The sequence below is a fragment of the Zonotrichia leucophrys genome, chromosome 4, assembly GCF_028769735.1.
Source record: "Zonotrichia leucophrys gambelii isolate GWCS_2022_RI chromosome 4, RI_Zleu_2.0, whole genome shotgun sequence".
Taxonomy (NCBI): Eukaryota; Metazoa; Chordata; class Aves; order Passeriformes; family Passerellidae; genus Zonotrichia; species Zonotrichia leucophrys.
In genome coordinates this window covers 37748544-37760699 of record NC_088173.1, presented here as the reverse complement: position 1 = coordinate 37760699, position 12156 = coordinate 37748544, and the positions used below count along the sequence as shown (strand labels likewise).

General features: G+C 42.8%; 1 protein-coding gene across 5 annotated transcripts in view; it reads right to left on the bottom strand.

Moving 5' to 3' along the window:
• ARHGAP24 (Rho GTPase activating protein 24) overlaps window positions 1-12156 on the bottom strand; it is a 246647-nt gene that overhangs the window by 38639 nt on the left and 195852 nt on the right. The gene's annotated exons all lie outside the window — the stretch shown is intronic.

Here is a 12156-nt window from a genome sequence, read left to right as displayed (position 1 = left end):
CACATGCTCACTTCAGCTCTCAGCATTTACTCATTAAGCTCTCCAGCTCTCAACATCCATTCATTAAGCTCTCTGTTCCTCATGAATATGGAATGCCCTGAGCCTTCAGCAGGTAAAGATCGAGATGCTCTTTTATCAGTCTAAGCATGCTCTTGTGTGCACAACACAAGGTGGGGAATTAACTCAGTACAAACCAGCTAAATTCATGTGGTATTTCTTCACAGAGGTCAGCCAAAAGAACTTCCATCAGGAGACAGCCATCCATTATCCTAGGACAGTGAATTGTGACTAAGCCTTAATATTGTATTTGCTGGGACCCTCGTGGCAGAAAGGAATGATGAATCTGACTCCATGTTCTCAGAAGGCTAATTTATTATTTTATGATACTATATTATATTAAAGAATGCTGTACTAAACTATACTAATGAATACAGAAAAGATACTTACTGAATGCTAAAAAGATAATAATGAAAACTCGTGACTCTTTCCAGAGTCTCGACACACCTTGGCCCCAATTGGCCAAAGAGTCAAAACAACTCACACCAGAGTCCAATGAAACAATCACCTGTGGGTAAACAATCTCCAAACACATTCCACATGTGAGCACAACACAGGAGAAGCAAATGAGATAAGAATTGTTTTCCTTTTCTCTGAGGCTTCTCAGCTTCCCAGGAGAAAAATCCTGGATGAAGGGATTTTTCAGAAAATGTGAATGTGACAGCAATAACTTGAGACACTTTAAAATTCTGTTTCATACAGTGGCTTACTCACAAACAGAGTGAACTGCCCCAAACACAGAAGACATTGCATGCCTTCTAATTTTACAGACAATTATTTTGTAACCAGATAGATAATGTCTTTCCAAAAGCTTCCAAGAAAAAGAGTTTCCTTTCTCCATCAGGAACTGACCATACTCCTCCCTGCTTCTGGACAGTGCTTTCCAGTCTGCACTGAGTTAGATCCAAACACAGAAACACTTCATTTTCCCAGAGAGCAGCCAGTCCTTTTAGCTCATTCAAATTTAATCCCAGATAAAAATAACAGCTCTTTGTGGCATAGATACAAAAGTAAAAAGATGCAAATATCCTAAATGAGAGAGTATATATTACGCATACATGTAATTTTATTGAAGCATCACTTATTTAATAATGCAAATTCATGTTTTAGCAGTTCAGTAAATAAATCGAGACTAAGTTATTCAATAAAGCATGTGGGCTAATTGACATATGCCAAAAACAATTACCTAATAGAGTGTTAGGTCTCAGCATAAGACAACCTTGCTTATCTAAAGTAGCAGGAGATTTTAGTCATCAGCTCAGGACATTTGTTCCACAGCTCATCTAAAATCAGCCAGAAACACTGTGCCCCTTGGCACTATTTTGGGATATCAATTCAATATTGACTTAAACAAAAGTGTGCTGCTTAATGAATTATCAGCTCAACTCTCCAGTCCTTTAGACATCTCAGTCTCTGAAATGTCAGATTCAAGCACAGCTTTCTTTGATGGAAAGAGCCATCAAACACCGGTTATCTGCAAAGCACAAACAGAGCTTGGTGTTCTGTCCATCCCCACACCTTGCAATAGAGCAGGATGAACAGAAACATAATTTCAGCCTTGTTCTGCTGTATTTATGACACAGACATGTCCATGATATGGTCTGCATTTCCCCCCTCAATAATGAGGGCAGAATAATCTCAGAGTGAATTTACTACTAACCTGGTAGGTCTATACCTTTGCCTTGACAGCTGGAGCACATATCCCATGGAATGGTTTTTTCACACAAAAATCACTTGGGTCTTATATCTGGCCGAGTGCATTAACAGAAAGTGCTTGCAAAAAGAAACCCAGTGTATTTCAAAGTATTCTTTTTTAAAGGACATTATACAGTGAGTACCTACAACCCATTTACTTGTTAAGAAATATCAGTTAATCTATGAAGTAATCTGCAATTAAGCAGAAAAAGTTATTCAAGATCCTTGATTTTTCTGGTAGGGAAGAAACAAGGACTCCTTATAGTAAAGGCATGACTACAAGACAAACCTGAGAGGTTACCAACAGGCATTTCTGATTTTGGTACACAATTATTGGCAAATTTCTGTGCACCAGTGAAGGGATTCCAAGTCTGATAATGGGAAAGGCAACAAAAAATCCATGACTGACAATCTGGATGACAACAATGCATTAACCAACAAAGCCACAGACTCAGCAGACATTAGCTAATACTGAAGAGACAGCGTCTATCCTCTAGGTAATCAGTGCCCCCTCATGAAACACACAGCCTTAACCCAGAGGAAGTTGTAAGCGTAGGATAAGGACCTAATAATGATGTACAAATACCTACTACTGACAAAACAGCAGACAGGAATTTGGCTACCACCAGCTCTGCTTTGATAAGTTCACTGTCCATAACCACCATGTGCACTGTAAACTGAGGCCACTCCACAGAAGCTGCCACAACTTTCTGGTGTCCTCACAGAACAACAGAAGAGAATGCTAATGTTAGCTAGGAGTTAGACAAAGAGATTTCACTGAAGTTTAGCAAGATTCTCCAGCTACGTTAGAATCTACAAAACTGCTGAATGCCAAGTTATGGCAGATCCTTTAAAATTCTGCCTTATGCTTAGACTAAGTCTAAACATTCAAAATAAAGGTAATTGATTCACTGACAGGTTACCATTCACTGAGGATGTTATTTCCATATGGAGGGTATGGAATATTTTTCTTGGTAGGTGTGCTGAGCACAGACAGAGCAAGCAACTGTCCCTAAACCATACAGCACATATGGCAGAAAATATTTTAAAAAAACAAGAACCAAAAAAAAGTATGTTAAAATATAAATCAATAAGAGAGAAATATTTGCCAGTGAGATTACCCAATGCATCACCAAGACTCATCATCTATTCAAAATACAGAGAGAACTGTAGGATCTCATATCATGTTGTACATGAAAGTTGCCACATCCTGAGTGATTTTTTGGAAAGGTGACTCTGATATCTTAGAAAGACTCTCAGTATCAGTGGCACAGCTAGAACTAGCAATTATCACAAAGTCTGGGTGAGAGCCAGCTCTTGTAAGGTTTCCCACATTAAGTCCTCTGACAGGGACACAGACTCTGATGGTTATCCCAGCTGAACTGCTGAGTCCCCCTGGAGTGTAGCCAGGCACTCAGCATGGACAGAAAGGGAGGCTGCCCTAAAAACAGGGTTTTTTTAGGTGGCACAGCCCCCCTAGAGGCACAGCTGCACTCCCAAGAGCTGAGTAGAAATCCCAGGTGAGCCTGACACAGCACTTGATTTCTTCAAGTATTTTATGGTACAGCCAGCAGCTGCCAGGCAAAGAGAAGTTCCCCATCACACTGCAAGTGCAGTCACTTCTCCCACGTGCCACAGAACCTCCTCAAATTGTGAGGTCAATGTATCAGACACAAAGCAATTAGCCCCCAGTTCAACACCACCTTCCCCTTGCAGTTTCCTCTCCAAAAATGAGACATTTAGTTCGCTGCTTTTTTATGCAATCACACACAGCTGAATTCCAGTTCTAATTCTACCTAGCCCAAAGGCAACAACAGATGTACAGAATCCTTAGAACAGCCTTAGTCTATAGGAATGGCAGTGGATTGGGGGTCTCCTTGCTTCTACACAGACATGGAGGCACAACCAATCTCATCAAACCCTTCTTGAAGGGCGGTTCAGCCAGTGCTGGGGGGATACAGAAGTGCTCTCCTAGGTACCAGCATCTGCTTAGGTTTTCAGAATGAAAAATGAAGGAGGGCAAAGGAAAATACTTGAAAGAGGATGCTTAGATGAGACCCAACCATGTGCTGGTGCCTGCACTGCAAATTTCACTTCCAATTTCACTTCCTTTCAAAGAATTCCTCTTCAAAACATCTCTGTGATCCTTTGCAAACATACTTCCCCTGTCACTTTCCAAACTGTTACGAAAGTAAATTGGATACAAAGTCACTTTGAATGTTCAAGGATTTAAGCAAATTCCCTGGAACTCTGTGTTGCCTCCTGTGATTATTCTACTGTAAAAACACTTATTGATTACAAGGTGAACAGGAATACACTTTCCATCACACATGCTACATTTTGAAGTTGAAAGCACAAAATTCACAGGAGAACTTCTTATTCCATAATAAATTCTTACAAAAAAATAAAACTCAAGTTGATTATGCCTAATCAAAGAGGGAAAGAGACTAAAACTTATTACAACTTAATTTCTGCAGATTGACAGATGGTCACATCTAGTTAATCTCATCATGTTCCTTACATATTAAATACATCAGCCAATGCCCAGCATTGTAAATTATTCTGTGACTACACAGCACCGAAAAGGGAGAAGGGTCCTTATCCTTGGCAACCCAGTAGTTGGGCATTTTTTTTTGTGCAGAAAAGAGTTTGAAATGAATGGCATGAAAAATGAGCTGAATGACCCAAGGACAACCTGCTAAAAAAGACAAAAAGCCAAATCTCTCCACCTGGAGCTGCTACAGTACCCACAGATGGAGAAAGAAGTGACATGACTAAGGGAAGAAGTAACTCCAATCAGGTTAAAAAAACTCCAGCTGGGAAGCAGGGTCCATAATAAGAATCAGGCCATAATGAGAATTGTGCTGGCTGTGGCCAGCCTTCTAAGCCACACCTGAATGAGCCAAGCCAAACCTCACCTGGGTACACCCATGTGGCACTTCAGGGACAACACTTCAGGAAAAGCCATTCCTGTACTCAGGCTACTGAGGCTCTGAGAAATGCTGCACTCACCTGTTGTAGGATGGAGCTCGTGCCTGAGTCTGCTGTGGCAGGGGAGTGCATTTTCTGCTGAGATTTCTCTCGTTAAAGCACCTGACTAGACTCACTTCTCATGCAGAATCACTCCCAGTGAATTAGGTTTTAGCCCTTGGATAGAGACTGAGTGGGGAAATGGCCCTTTCGACATTCAGATTCATCTGTTCTCTAACTGATATGCACAGAGTAAATAAACTTCATTTGCATAGAAGAACATGATGACTTCTCCTCTAATGAAGGATTAACTATCAATGCCATGAAAGGCATCTGGCAGCAGTAATCCATGAGCCTTCCTTCTTAGGGGCCTGGACTACTTACAGAAATAACTTCTGTTCCAGCTGGGAGGACACTGACAGATCAACAAATGGATTAACACAGTCCCAAAGGCTCACAGATCCAGTCGTGTGCCCCAGTGACCAGGCTGTCCTTTTCCCCAGCACTCAGCTGCTGCAGCAGTTATGCTGTGTAGGCCTGAATTGCCACGTGAATATTCCAATAATCAGGCACAGGATAGAAGAGCAAAACCTGTTTTCCACAGTCTCAGAGTTCTTTACTGCTAACTCAGGAATTTGGGAAAATTGTGTCATTTTCCTGACCTTCAGATACTCTAAATGGGGACAAATGCCTCTGCCTTACTCTGCTTATTATTCTGGCGTAAAACACTATTTAAATGCTGATAAAATAATTATAAAGGAGACAACATCCCATGGAAGAGAAAATGAAAGTGGCAGCACGATCTGAGGGGACAGTGTAAGTTAATTCAAAACGATAGTGGAAATATAATGATACAATTAGAGTGGTAAACAAATCTAGAGGTAATGAATCAATTCATTAAACTAAATGTCAATATGCATTCCTACCATGTAGGCACAATTCTCAGAAGAATGCCTCAAATGAATCTGAAGAACTCAAACATACCAAGATTGCAATTCAAAAAACTAATGGCAAAGTCTACCATTTAGGACTGCTAATAAGATTTCTGCAGTTTAATAGCTTTTCTCCCTAAAATAGATTTTGCTTAGCCATGTAGCTAAGCTCACAGATCTCTGCTCTTGACCTTCTAGGGCAACTTCCATGACTGTACTAAAATATACACCACACTCCTAGGTCTGGGAGACAGATTTGCTGCCACAGAGGCTGGGTCACTGGAAGGTTAATTCTTTCAGTAACTGCTTCTCAGCAGGACTCTGCTATCATATCCAACAGCTCTGCTCCAGTGTGCAGTGATGAAATGAAGGTGTTTATCTGCACGAGAATGGGTGGGTAGGAATGGATGCCTGTTTGTGGGATGAAATCCTGACACATCCATCCAGACATCAAAACTGGAGACTTCCAAAACAAAGACTGCCATAAATAAGAACAAGTCTCCTACTGCATGATGCTCCTGAAGCCCAAGTCCTCATGAAAAAGTTAAACTCTTAGCTAAAACGGAGAATGATATTTCCATGCTTGGAAGAGAGGCCTTCTTGCCATACAAGGTATAGCCACCTTTTTTTGGCCTTTTTTTTATTTAATGCGATTAATTCTCCAGACCTCACAGATCTGAAGACATAACTCATGAAATGCAAGGTTATTACCTGTGGAGAGAGGCCACAAATGACTGTGTTTGTGCTAAGACAGGATCTCAGGAGTGACCTCTGGGAATGGGATAATGGGGATGCAAGTTTCAGCTCCAAGGACACATCTGGAAATGCTAAGGGAGGGGTGGGTGAGAACAGGACTCAGACACTTTATTTAGACATCTAAAGCACCTGGGATTTTCCAACCACTCCAGAATGACTCTGGATCAACTCTCCAGATATACATATATATATTTGTGTGTGTGTGTGTGTGAACATCCAGCCAACTATAAATTGGCTTTGCTCCATTTACCTCAGGTATCCCATAAACCCAACCATTTGCAATATTCCTTTCCTTTAACTTTGCTAGTGTATTACCTTTCCCAGGCTGAAAGCATACTGAAATCTAACTGCAGCACCTGTGGAACAGCTTCATTCATCCTCCCATGACATGAGAAAACCCCCCATCCCAGAGAAGGAGCAAGAGATGCACACAGCCCATTCATTCTGCATCAGGGGAGAGAAGAGCGAGGTACCATCCTGAGACTGGACAGGAGTCTCTCCTTCCAACAATCCCCTCCCAACAGCAGCACAGAAACTGCCCTTACAGCTCCATAAAACACATCAGCTCAGGAAGAGATCTGCTCATCAGGGCCAGTTGTAATTATAAAAATACATATAAAATTTATATTAAAATAATGTGCCACCTCACTGTAAAAGGTACAACACCTACACAGCAGCACACTGCCACTGCACATCCCAATGTTATAGTCACATTAGCCTCATGAAGCTCCACTTAGTCAGCAAATTCAGTATACACACATGACTGTATGAAATATTCCACCCCGCTGTCTGCTGGTGTGGGGCAGCTGCAACACAGGCATGTCTGACCAACACGTCCATCTATTTGCTTTTGCTGAGCTTTAAAATAAGGCTTCAAGCCTGTGGAAGCAGCTGCATGCTGCCTCAGTAAAACCTCTGAATAAGAGTTTGTTTACAAAGCAAACTGAATTTCTCTGGGACACCACCAAACAAAACTGAACCTCCCAGACAGCATGTCTGTTCTCAGATTTGGCAACAGAACCACTTGAGTTCCCATTAGTATTTAAGCACACAAGTGGGAAAAACTCACCCAGAGCTGGGCACCAGACCTGAAGTGTCAGAGGCTGCTAGGCTTCCCTCAGACTGCTGCAGGAAGAGCCAGCCCCACACCTTCAGGAGATGGTCATTCTCAGCTGACTTTCATACAAGTGGCCTCTCTCTAAAGGCACTGAGAAAGAAACCACAGCACAAGCTTGCTGCAGAGCCATCCTGGTGAGCAGGCAGTGCTCACCCAGCTCAGTTAAGGCACACTGGTATGCACCAGAGAGCCCTTTTACTGCTCCCCACACTGCTGCAGAGGACACAGACACACCACCTGGGCTAGCTCAGCCATGGAACAGACTGCCTGCTGTCACTTGCCAGGGTCCCCAGCTGAACTTGGCTCTGTCCAGCACATGGGCTGCTCCCACCACGTCCCATCACCATCACAGCCTGGCTTACCACAACTCCAGAACACCACAGGAAGCCTGCATACCTTGCCAACAGCTCACCTTGGCCCTTGCTCATGTCCAGTGTGGATGTGTAGCTCTCACAGAGACCCTGGCTGTTTAACAGGTGGGAACAGGGAAAACACTGCTCAAAATGCACTACTCCTGTGTGCTGCCTGCAGCTTTGGCCACAGGCAACCTTCCAGGCAGCTCCACAGCTTTTTGCTCTGATATCCATACAATTCACCTGCAGTGCCCTGCAAAACACACGCTTCTTTGCAGCTGGCCTCTCCATTTCTCCCCTCCCTCCAAGGGACAAAGGAGGCTTATCATCAAAAGAAGACAGACACGGATATCAGCAGCCTACCAAATCTGCTTGAAGCCAGGCAAACAACAGCTCTGACCTTGGAGGCAGTCAAAACAAAATCACATCTTATCTCATTCCCAGCATGGCTATCTGATTAGTTGGAAGGACACTTAACATGGCGAGACAGAAGTACCTTCACTGCACACAGAAAAACAATCTGATAGTAAATTCACAAGGGTAAGTTTGCAAGAGTTAAATCATGAAAGGTGGTGGCTGCATCCTCAAATCAGCTGCCTGCATGCCATCCTATCACTAGGGTCACTTGCCTTTCCTGCCCCAGAATTCAGTGTCTGATTCCAGTGCTGAGCTACCAATTCCATTAGAGAAGAGTTATGCTTCTACACACAGACTACACTTGGGATAAACTGCTAATCCCACCTCAATATACAGGGCTAGAAAGAAACTGCAGGCTGGTGTCATATGCATCACAAACTATAGTGGGTGAATATTCTCTGCAGTGAGAGGGTGAGGTGAAGCACTTCAGCTGAGTGGAATCAGGAACTTCATTCTGGGGTTATGACATACATCTAGGAACTGAAAAGTAGCTGTCATCTAAAACCGGCTTTACTGGGTATTTTGTTGGTGTGCATGCATTTGTTTTTTTTTTTTAAAGGAATGAAATGCTATCCAAAGAAGTTATCCCAGTGCATATAGTACCTGGTGTAAGCCAAAACCCTTAGTGTAGAAAGGAGCAAGTTGAGGGAGACCGTGGGATTTGCAGAGCCAACCACTTAAAAAACCAAATCCTCTCCAAGGACAAACCACACTGAAAAATTGTTCCCAGGCTGCATTCAGGGAAGAGAGGAAGAACGCTCAAGTTCTAAAAGAAAACCTTGCATTTTCTCACCTGGATAAGTGGAGAGACACTTTATTTAAAAAACAAACATGTTTTCTCTACCCAAACCCACTTCCTCTGTCTTTAGTCCCTGAAATGTTAATTTAAACATAAAGGAGTTCCTGATCCTGCCCATGGACTCCATAAAGCAAAAAAGTATTCAGAGAGCTGTTTTTGGATGAGATACTGGAGAAAGAGACAAGGGTCACAGCCAAGTTTTGGGAACTTGGTCATTTGTGGATACCAGGACCCAGAAGCTTCACTGCATTAGAAATTTACAAAAGACTCATCAAAACACAAAAAATTAGCTACATAGAATTTCAGATGACAGTGTGATGAATAAATATATTACAATCCTGTCCACCTGGTGATGACACTTGGGTACATTTCCCCAAGACATACACTGTCCTTTCCATACCCTGCACGTGCAAAATGCTATAGGCAGTACAGTTTTCCCCACGGCACTACCAGAAGCTCAGTGCACTGGAAAAAAAAGTAATGATGTGCAATACAGCCTTTACTGCACACAATTTCAATACTTTTTCTATCATGTGATCTGCAAATGATCCAAGATAATCACAGATATTTAATGAATATTTAATTGTGAGTATTTTATCGTTTATTGTGTTGTTTATTGTGACAACTTAGAAAAGAAGAAGCTGTTTCAACTGCGGATCAAAATAAGCTCCATGAGTGGTCAGTGAGGTTACAGAAAGCAAGACAAGCAGAATTTACACCTGTCAAGTAAGCACAGAGTTTTCACTGGCCTACCACAAGAACAGATATTTACTGACACACCAGTTTTCAAGGCACATATGCTAGTTTTTGATATAAAAGCACTGCCTTCTGAAAGAACTGCATATTGCATGTGGTAATGAAGCTGTTCTCAGCCTCAATCCTCTGCTGAAAATACTGTAAACACACCACACACAGTCTGTGCTTGAAATTCAGAGTGACAAATTATCTGATTCATAAAATGGAAACAAAATGTCTCCAACAACAACAACAGAAATTCCAAGTAAATCCAAACCATAACTCCTCTATCAGAGAAATTAATGAAATTACAGACTCCTAAAATTGATGGTAAATTGTGCAAAGAACTGACTCAGCAGTTCTCCATGTCCCCCTGAGTGGGTAGCAGTGGAGGCATTTCAAGCTTAGCGGGAACCTCCATTCCATCCCTAGCTTCAGGATCCAGTTTCAAGAGGAAAGCTGAGCTAGGGATTCAGCACAGCTCTCCTGAGTCCCCCCAGCTGGTGGGGTGCATTGGCCAAACAACAGGAGGGAGCCACACTTATCAGGAGCAGCATTAATTTCTCCTGTGAGAACAAAAGCCTCAGGTATGTGCCACAGGAAGATAAGCATCTGGCTGCTTATGCACCGGGAATAAATGGCATTTAGACCCCAATGCTTCCTGAAGGACAGACTTGAGGACTCCAGCAGGCTGTACCTGCCCAGCAGCAGCGGACTGAGACTTGTCTCTGCGCCCTTAACCAGACCTAGGTCCTTGCACTCCCCTTGAAAACACAGCCAGGACTGAACACACAGCAGTGGCAGGGCACAGGAAGCACCTGAGGTTTCCAAAATCACCAAGCAGGCGTGTGCAACCTGGTAGCAGCATCCACAGCCTCAAAGGCAGAGGAAGGGCAGGTTCCAAGTGATGCTTATCAAGTCTGTTAACAGAAAACTGGGCACAGAGAACCTGTCTGGGTTGACAACCACCGAGCTTTGTGAAATAACATGGGGATATTTCAAGTTGAAAAAAACAAAGCTTACACCCCCAGGAACATGAGACTGCAGCAATGTTACGCTGCAATGTGGGGACCTGGGGAGGGAAATCCCAAAGTATTACAGTGACACAACAGTGATAACCAGTGGGGCACAGACCTCAGCACAGCCACAGGGTCAGTGGCTGCAGTGACCCATTCCCCACACCATGCTCTGCTCACAGAGGCTGCCCAGAGTGCTCCTCCTCTTTGACTGGAGACTTGCCAAAAATTTGTCCCAGCTGCTTAAAGAGGTGCTGGGGATTTATCTGCTCCTGAACAAATAAATTCCCTCTCTAACAACCTCATGTGCTAGACTGCAGGAGCCAGATGCAAGCCACACAGTTTTCAGGACATCCATTAACAGCAATAAGCATAAATACATTATGTCTTACCAACTCTGGGTAGGTGATAGTATTTTCTCTCCTGTAAATCAGTCCATAGCAAAATTAAATCCCTAATTTCACTACAGGGATTTGTATTAGCTTCCACCAGCCCTGACTTTAAGCTGCTTATTTCACCTCAGACATCACTGTTTCATTGATTAGAACATATAAATAGAAACGTGCTTCTGCATCAAGACTTTTTCTGTATTGCACAGGATGACAGATGTATTATGTGACTACACAAGAAGTAACCAGCCAATCCTAACCCCAATATGAAGTGCAAGTTTGGAATATTTCCACTGAGAACAGTAGGGTTAAACTTGTCCAAACATATTCATAGTAGGCTTTTGCATGCTGATTTTTAACTTATGATAAAAATGTAAATCTCACTGCTGTTTATTTCTCAAACAGCTACTGATATCAATGGTAATCATGTCATGAAAGAATGCATAACTAAATATACTAGAACAAAACACATTACTCAAAAAATCTTTCATTTTCAATTTTATGGAAGACACTGCAGTTCTTCTCATCTGATCTTCATAAAAGATGAACAGATTTTTTGTTTTCACACACCTGTAAAAATGAATTTAACTATGAGAATGAATGCAGCAGCCAGAGGCCAGACTGCAGGCAGCTCTTGCAGTTCCACTCAACATGCACACTCTGTCAGGACCTGCTCCAGAAACCCTCCTGCTGCTGAGAAGCACCTGTGTACCACTGAGCATATTTCAGTGCATGAATCCTGGGAAACCAGGGCTGGAGAGCAGGCACTGATCCATGCCTCACCTCTGCAGCACACAAACTGCACCTTGTGATCCCCCACTCCCTCCTGCTGCCCTGAGACGCTGGGATGTGAGGGCAGAATGGGCCCTGCCAACAGCCAGGCTGTGCTCTGCTGTCCACGTGCCATTTCTCTGCAGGGA